The 6409-nt window shown below is 40.9% G+C and overlaps 1 pseudogene; it reads right to left on the reverse strand.

Annotated features, from left to right (window-relative positions):
* Positions 1 to 1848: 1848 nt before the first annotated feature.
* LOC113613617 (60S ribosomal protein L27a pseudogene) lies at positions 1849 to 3531 on the reverse strand (annotated as a pseudogene).
* Between the last annotated feature and the right edge of the window lie 2878 nt (positions 3532 to 6409).

A 6409-nucleotide genomic window follows, 5' to 3' on the forward strand; every position in this document is an offset into this window, starting at 1 on the left:
GTAGTGACACCAATGTTCCCTAGGTGTGAGTGTGTCTACTATCACTAGTTCATTCATAAACAGGGCCGGGAATAAGAAATACACACTGCAAGAATCAACTTACCGCAAGGGAGTTCAGTGCCTTCCGTGGCATGTAATAGGCCAGTGAGGAGCTGCTCTTTGTTAGTTTTAACTGTTCCAGCAGACACAGCATATTCGAGATTGATCTCTTCTCGTGATGCACAGGACTGTGTTCTATTACTATGTTTAGGGCCAGACTGGAAAAGTCAGTCTTTCTAATGAAAGAGGATCAAGTGAATGATTCCTAAGTAAAGAAAGGACGATCTTCATGTGATCTTTTTTTTTTTTTGCTTTTATTTAAAAAAAGTTTTAATTGATGTATAGTTGACTTACAATATTGTGTAAGTTTCCGGTGTACAGCAAAGTGACTCAGATATATATATATATATTTCTTTCTAAAAATTCTCTTCCATTATGGGTTATTACAAGATATTGAATATAGTTCCTTGTGCTTACAGTAAATCCTTGTTGTTTATCTAGTTTATATATGGTAGTGTGTATCTGTTAATCCTATACTCCTAACTTATCCCTCCCCCCTCCCCTTTGGTAACCCTCCCCTTTGTTTTCTATGTCTGTGAGTCTGTTTCTGTTTTGTAAATAAGTTCATTTGTACTATTTTTTAGATTATACGTATAAGTGATATCATATAATATTTGTCTTTCTCCATCTGACTTACTTCACTTAGTATGATAATCTCCAAGTCCATCCATGTTGCTGCAAATGGCATTATTTCATTCTTTTTTATGGCTAAGTAGTATTCCATTGTGTATATATACCACATCTTCTTTATCCATTCATCTATCGAAGGACACTTAGGTTGTTTCCATGTCTTGGCTATTGTAAATAGTCCTGCAATGAACATTGTGGTGATTGGATCTTTTCTGGATATATGCCCAGGAGTGGGATTGCTGGATCATATGGTAGCTCCATTTTTAGTTTTGTAAGATACCCCATACTGTTTTCCACAGTGGCTGCACCAATTTACATTCCCACCAACAGTGTAGGAGGATTTCCTTTTCGCCACACCCTCTCCAGCATTTATTATTTGTAGACTTTTATTTTTTAAGGTTCTTTTCCTATGTAGGTCATTACAGAGCATTGAGTAGAGTTCCCTGTACTGCACAGCAGGTTATTATTAGTTATCTATTTTATATAGTAGTGTGTATATGTCAGTCCCAATCTCCCAGTTTATCCCTCCCCCACCTCCTCCTTATCGCTTGGTAACCATAAGTTTGTTTTCTATATCTGAGACTCTACTTCTGTTTTGTAAATAAGTTCATTTGTGTCCTTTTTTGAGATTCCACATATAAGTGATATCATATGATATTTGTCTTTCTGTGTCTGACTTTACTCAGTATGACAATCTCTAGGTCCATCCATGTTGCTGCAAATGGCATTATTTTCTTCTTTTTTATTGCTGAGTAATATTCCATTGTATATATGTGCCACATCTTCTTTATCCATTCTTCTGTTGATGGACATTTAGGTTGATGGACATTTAGGTTGCTTCCATGACCTGGCTATTGTAAATAGCGCTGCTATGAACATTGGGGTGCATGTATATTTTTGAATTATGGTTTTCTCAGGGTATATGCCCAGGAGTGGGACTGCTGGATCATACGGTAGTTCTAGTTTTAGTTTTTTAAGGAACCTCCATAATGTTCTCCATAGTGGCTGCACCAATTTACATTCCCACCAACAGTGTAGGAGGGTTCCCTTTTCTCCACGCTCTCTCCAGCATTTATTATTTGTAGACTTTTTTTTTTTTTTTTTAAGCAGTTGTTAACATTTAATGAATCTTCTACCAGGTGGCTTCAAGCTACTAGGACACGTGCCCCACCCACACCCTTAATCTTCTCAGCTCTTCTGCTGAAGAATTTGGCCTTTACGATGCAGGCTGCTTTGGGAGCTTTCCTTCCTCAGAACATTGTATTGATAGTAGCCTGAAGGCACCACATCAATGATAGGAGCAGCTCATCTTGTTCTTGACAACATTTACCCGTGTCTGCTCACCGACCAAGGTCCACAATTTATCAAGGTTGATGCTTGGGCAGAAGCTCTGGTCCCTCTTTAAGTGGTAATGCCTCATACCAACTTTCCCAAAGTATCCTGGGTGATATTTGTGGAAGTTGATCCTGTGGTGATGCATGCCACCAGCATTACCGCGGCCTCCCGGGTGCTTCCGGTGTTTGCTGTTGCAGCTGTGGCTGTATCTCATGTGGCCCTAAGTTTCCAGGTCTCCCTCAGTCTGGATGGCTGTAGACTTTTTGATGATGGCCATTATGACCGGTGTGATACCTCATTGTAGTTTTTTTTTTTTGCGGTACATGGGCCTCTCACTGTTGTGGCCTCTCCTGTTGCGGAGCACAGGCTCTGGACACACAGGCTCAGCGGCCATGGCTCATGGGCCCAGCCGCTCCGCAGCATGTGGGATCTTCCCAGACCGGGGCACGAACCCGTGTCCCCTGCATCGGCAGGCGGACTCTCACCACTACGCCACCAGGGAAGCCCTTTTGTTTTCTTAAAAATAAATTTTATTTATTTATTTTTGGCTGCGTTGGGTCTTCGTTGCTGTGTGTGGGCTTTCTCTAGTTGTGGCGAGCGGGTCTACTCTTCGTTGCGGTGCGCAGGCTTCTTATTGTGGTGGCTTCTCTTGTTACGGAGCACGGGCACTAAAAGAGTGGGCTTCAGTAGTTGTGGCACGCGGGCTCAGTAGTTGTGGTGCGCGGGCTTAGTTGCTCTGCAGCATGTGGGATCTTCCCGGACCAGGAACTGAACCTGTGTCCCCTGCATTGACAGGTGGATTCTTAACCACTGTGCCACCAGGGAAGTCCCTCGTAGTTTTGATCTGGATTTCTTTACAGGTCCATGTGATCTTCTCTGCATCATTCAGAACCAAGGCTGCCGCATCCACTATCCTAGGTCATCCTGGGTTCTTTAGGTACCAAAATGGACTTCGGAGAAAAACAGAACCAACAGGAGGTATATATATATATATGATTTGTTATAGGAATTAGCTCAGTTATGGAGGCTGGGAAGTCCCATGATCTGCCATCAGCAAACTGGAGAATTAGGAAAGCTGGGGGTGTAATTCAGTTTGAGTCTGAAGGCCTGAGACCCAGGAGCACTGACATCCAAGGGCAGAAGATAGACGCCTCAGCTTAGAGTGAATTCACCCTCCCTCTACCTTTTTGTTCTCAGTGGATTGGATGATCCCACCCGCATTGGTGGGAATCATCTTAACTCAGTCTACTGAGTTACATGCTAATCTTTGCCAGAGACACCCTCACAGACACACTCAGAAGTAATAGTTTACCAGCTATCTGGGCATGCCTTAACCCGGTCAAGTTGACACATACAATTAACCATCACAGGGTTTTTCAGTACAGCCTGCTCAGATTTGCAAGGAGGCAGCCCATGAGTGAAAAACACCTGAGGGCAACTCCTGGAGTGGTACCAGTTCAGCGTCATGTTAGAACTGGAACCCATATATTACTTTTATAACCAGAAAAAAAATTAAAAGTTATTTTCATTTTGAAAGAAAACATGTAACATCACTATTTTTGTAAGCTATGGGAAGATACAAAGAAGAAAACAAAAATCACCCAAATCTCATTAACCAGAGAAAAGCAACTGACATTTTGCTGCAACTTGCAATAAGGCCTTTCAATGCATATTGCATTTTCGAACTTTAGTGTGCACCAGGATTAGCTGGGGTGCTTGTTAATACAAGTGCTTTTAAGTCAGTAGTTCTGGGGTGGACCCGATAATGAGAATTTCTAACCACCTCTCCAGTCTTGCTGCCACAGTCAGTCCAGAGGCCACACGCAGAGAAGCACTGGTCCAGAGTTTACACCTCTGCTGTTCCAAGCAGGGTCTCCAACCAGTACTATTGACATCACTTGGGAACCTGTTAGTAATACAATTTCAGGCCCCACCCCAGACCTACTGAATCAGAATCTGCGGTTTAACAAGATCCCTAAGGGATTTGAAACACAGGTTTGAGAAGCACTGGTTTATATTTGAGCCTCATACTGTCTGAAAGATAGCTTTTCCTCCCTACTTTATTGTGATCTAATTTACACACAGTAAAATGCACCATTTTATAATTGAGTTTTGACAAATTATATTAAGAGTTTGGTATCTTTTCCCCCCTCTTCCTAACAGAATGAGAACTTTCCTGTGCTACCAAATATTTTGGGAAAACATGACTTTTAACTGATTCTATAATACATGGTAAGTAAGGATGTGCCAGTTTAATTAGTTCTTCTGTTGTGGGACATCTGTGCTGTTCCCGGTTTCTCACCAGTGTAAACAATGCTTCAATGAACTCTTTTGGACACAAACGTTTCATTTTTCAGACAATAATTTTCCAAAAGTGTTATTACTGAGGCAGGCAAGAACAAACATCCATTACGGTAGGAAAAAAAGTTAATTAAAAAATTTTCTATGTGGGAATTCCCTGGTGGTCCAGTGGTTAGGACTCTGCGTTCTTGCTGCCGAGGGCCTGGGTTCAATCCCTGGTCAGAGAACTAAGATCCCGTAAGCCACGAGGCACAGCCAAAAAACAAACGCAGATTTGCTATGTGTTTGGGTTTCAGGAAAAATGGCCAGAAATCATTTAAAAAAATTCCACTGCAGGAGGAAGAGAGGGATGCAATGTATCCTAAACAAAAAGGCTTAGAAAACTTATTGTATCACTTATCAACTAATTTTTGAATCCCTTATTTTCTCAATAGCCATTCTTTTGTAATTTATAGTTGATGTAATATGTATTTATCTAAGCAATGTTGCATATGTGTAAGGAATAACTACATTCTATAAAGGGTTTAAATGTGTATAACCACGAAGTTTATTAGCACTAAAATTTTTAACTCCTAGAATGTCAGTGGCTTAAGGAATGAAGAGTCAAGGACTGAATTCACTTGTTTCAGTTAGCAAGTGCATTACTGATCAGGAGAGAACTTCTAGTTTCGAGAGGGAAACATTCCTGATTTTTTCCTTTCCAAAGAAGGTTTATATGCTTTTGTCCCACGATTTATTTTGTAAACAAATGCATACATACCAGACAGGGATTTCACCTTTGACTTGTAACCTGCTTTCTTCACTCAGCAATGTCCTAAATACCTTTTTATGTCAATAAATAATATGCACGATCATTCTTAATGAGCACCTGGTATTCCTCATTGTACCATAATTTGTTTAATTGTTTTGCCAGATGTCTCTTGTTGGACATTTAGTTTACTTTCAATTTTATTATTACAGAAACTTTTTTTTTTTTTTTTGCGGTACGCGAGCCTCTTATTGTTATTGCCTCTCCCGTTGCAGAGCACAGGCTCCGGACGCGCAGGCTCAGCAGCCATGGCTCACGGGCCCAGCCGCTCTGTGGCATGTGGGATCTTCCCGGACCGGGGCACGAACCCGCGTCCCCTGCATCGGCAGGGGGACTCTTAACCACTGCGCCACCACGGAAGCCCTATTACAGAAACCTTAATAGGCATATTTGTATGTGGCTTTTTTTTGCAATAATTACAGATTTACATGTAGTTGTGAGAAATAATACAGAGATCCCTTGTACACTTTGCCTACTTTCCCCCAATGGTAGCATTTTGTAAAATTATGTTGTAACCAGGATACTGATATCTTTTGTTACTTGAACTTGCATTTGTGTGTATTTACATAGCTTTTTGCACATGTCCAATTCTCCTGAACTAAACTTCTTAAAGTGAGAATTGCTGGGACAAAGAGTTTGACCTTTTCGTCCAGGTTCTAGTGAAAGGGCTCATTTTCCATATCTTTATCAACACCACCCTTGGGGATATGTTTAGGCTATCCCTCTGTAACGCAAGACTACTTTTCTTCTAGTACTTCTTTAGTTTTGTTTTTGATATTTAGTCTATTTGAGGGACTTCCCTGGCAGAGTGATTAAGACTCCAATGCTCCCAATGCAGGGGGCATGGGTTCTATCCCTGGTTGGGGAAATAAGATCCCAAGTGCCACATGGTGTCACCAAAAAAAAAAAAAAAAGTCTATTTGAACTTAACTTTCTGGTAAGATGGGAGGAAGGGGTTAGATTTTTCTAAATTTTTTTCCCCTAAATGATTAGCCAGTTGCCCCAATATAACTTATTGATATCATCAAGCAGTTGACTAGTTTATCAAAATATTGTTAAAGTAGGGAATCATTTAAAAAAATAAGTTTATATTTAAAGTTATTTATTGATGTAGGGCCAATGCCTTTTGAGTGTGGAAGAGGTGAATTTAGCTCCCACGTTTAAAAATCTCAGGAATAAACCTGGTTGGCCCCAGTTAGGTCATGGTGCCTCTCCCTCAGAACTATCACTATGGCC

The sequence above is a fragment of the Aethalodelphis obliquidens genome, unplaced genomic scaffold (assembly GCF_003676395.1).
Source record: "Aethalodelphis obliquidens isolate GAN/ISIS:26980383/991018 unplaced genomic scaffold, ASM367639v1 scaffold89, whole genome shotgun sequence".
In the NCBI taxonomy this organism is placed as follows: Eukaryota; Metazoa; Chordata; class Mammalia; order Artiodactyla; family Delphinidae; genus Aethalodelphis; species Aethalodelphis obliquidens.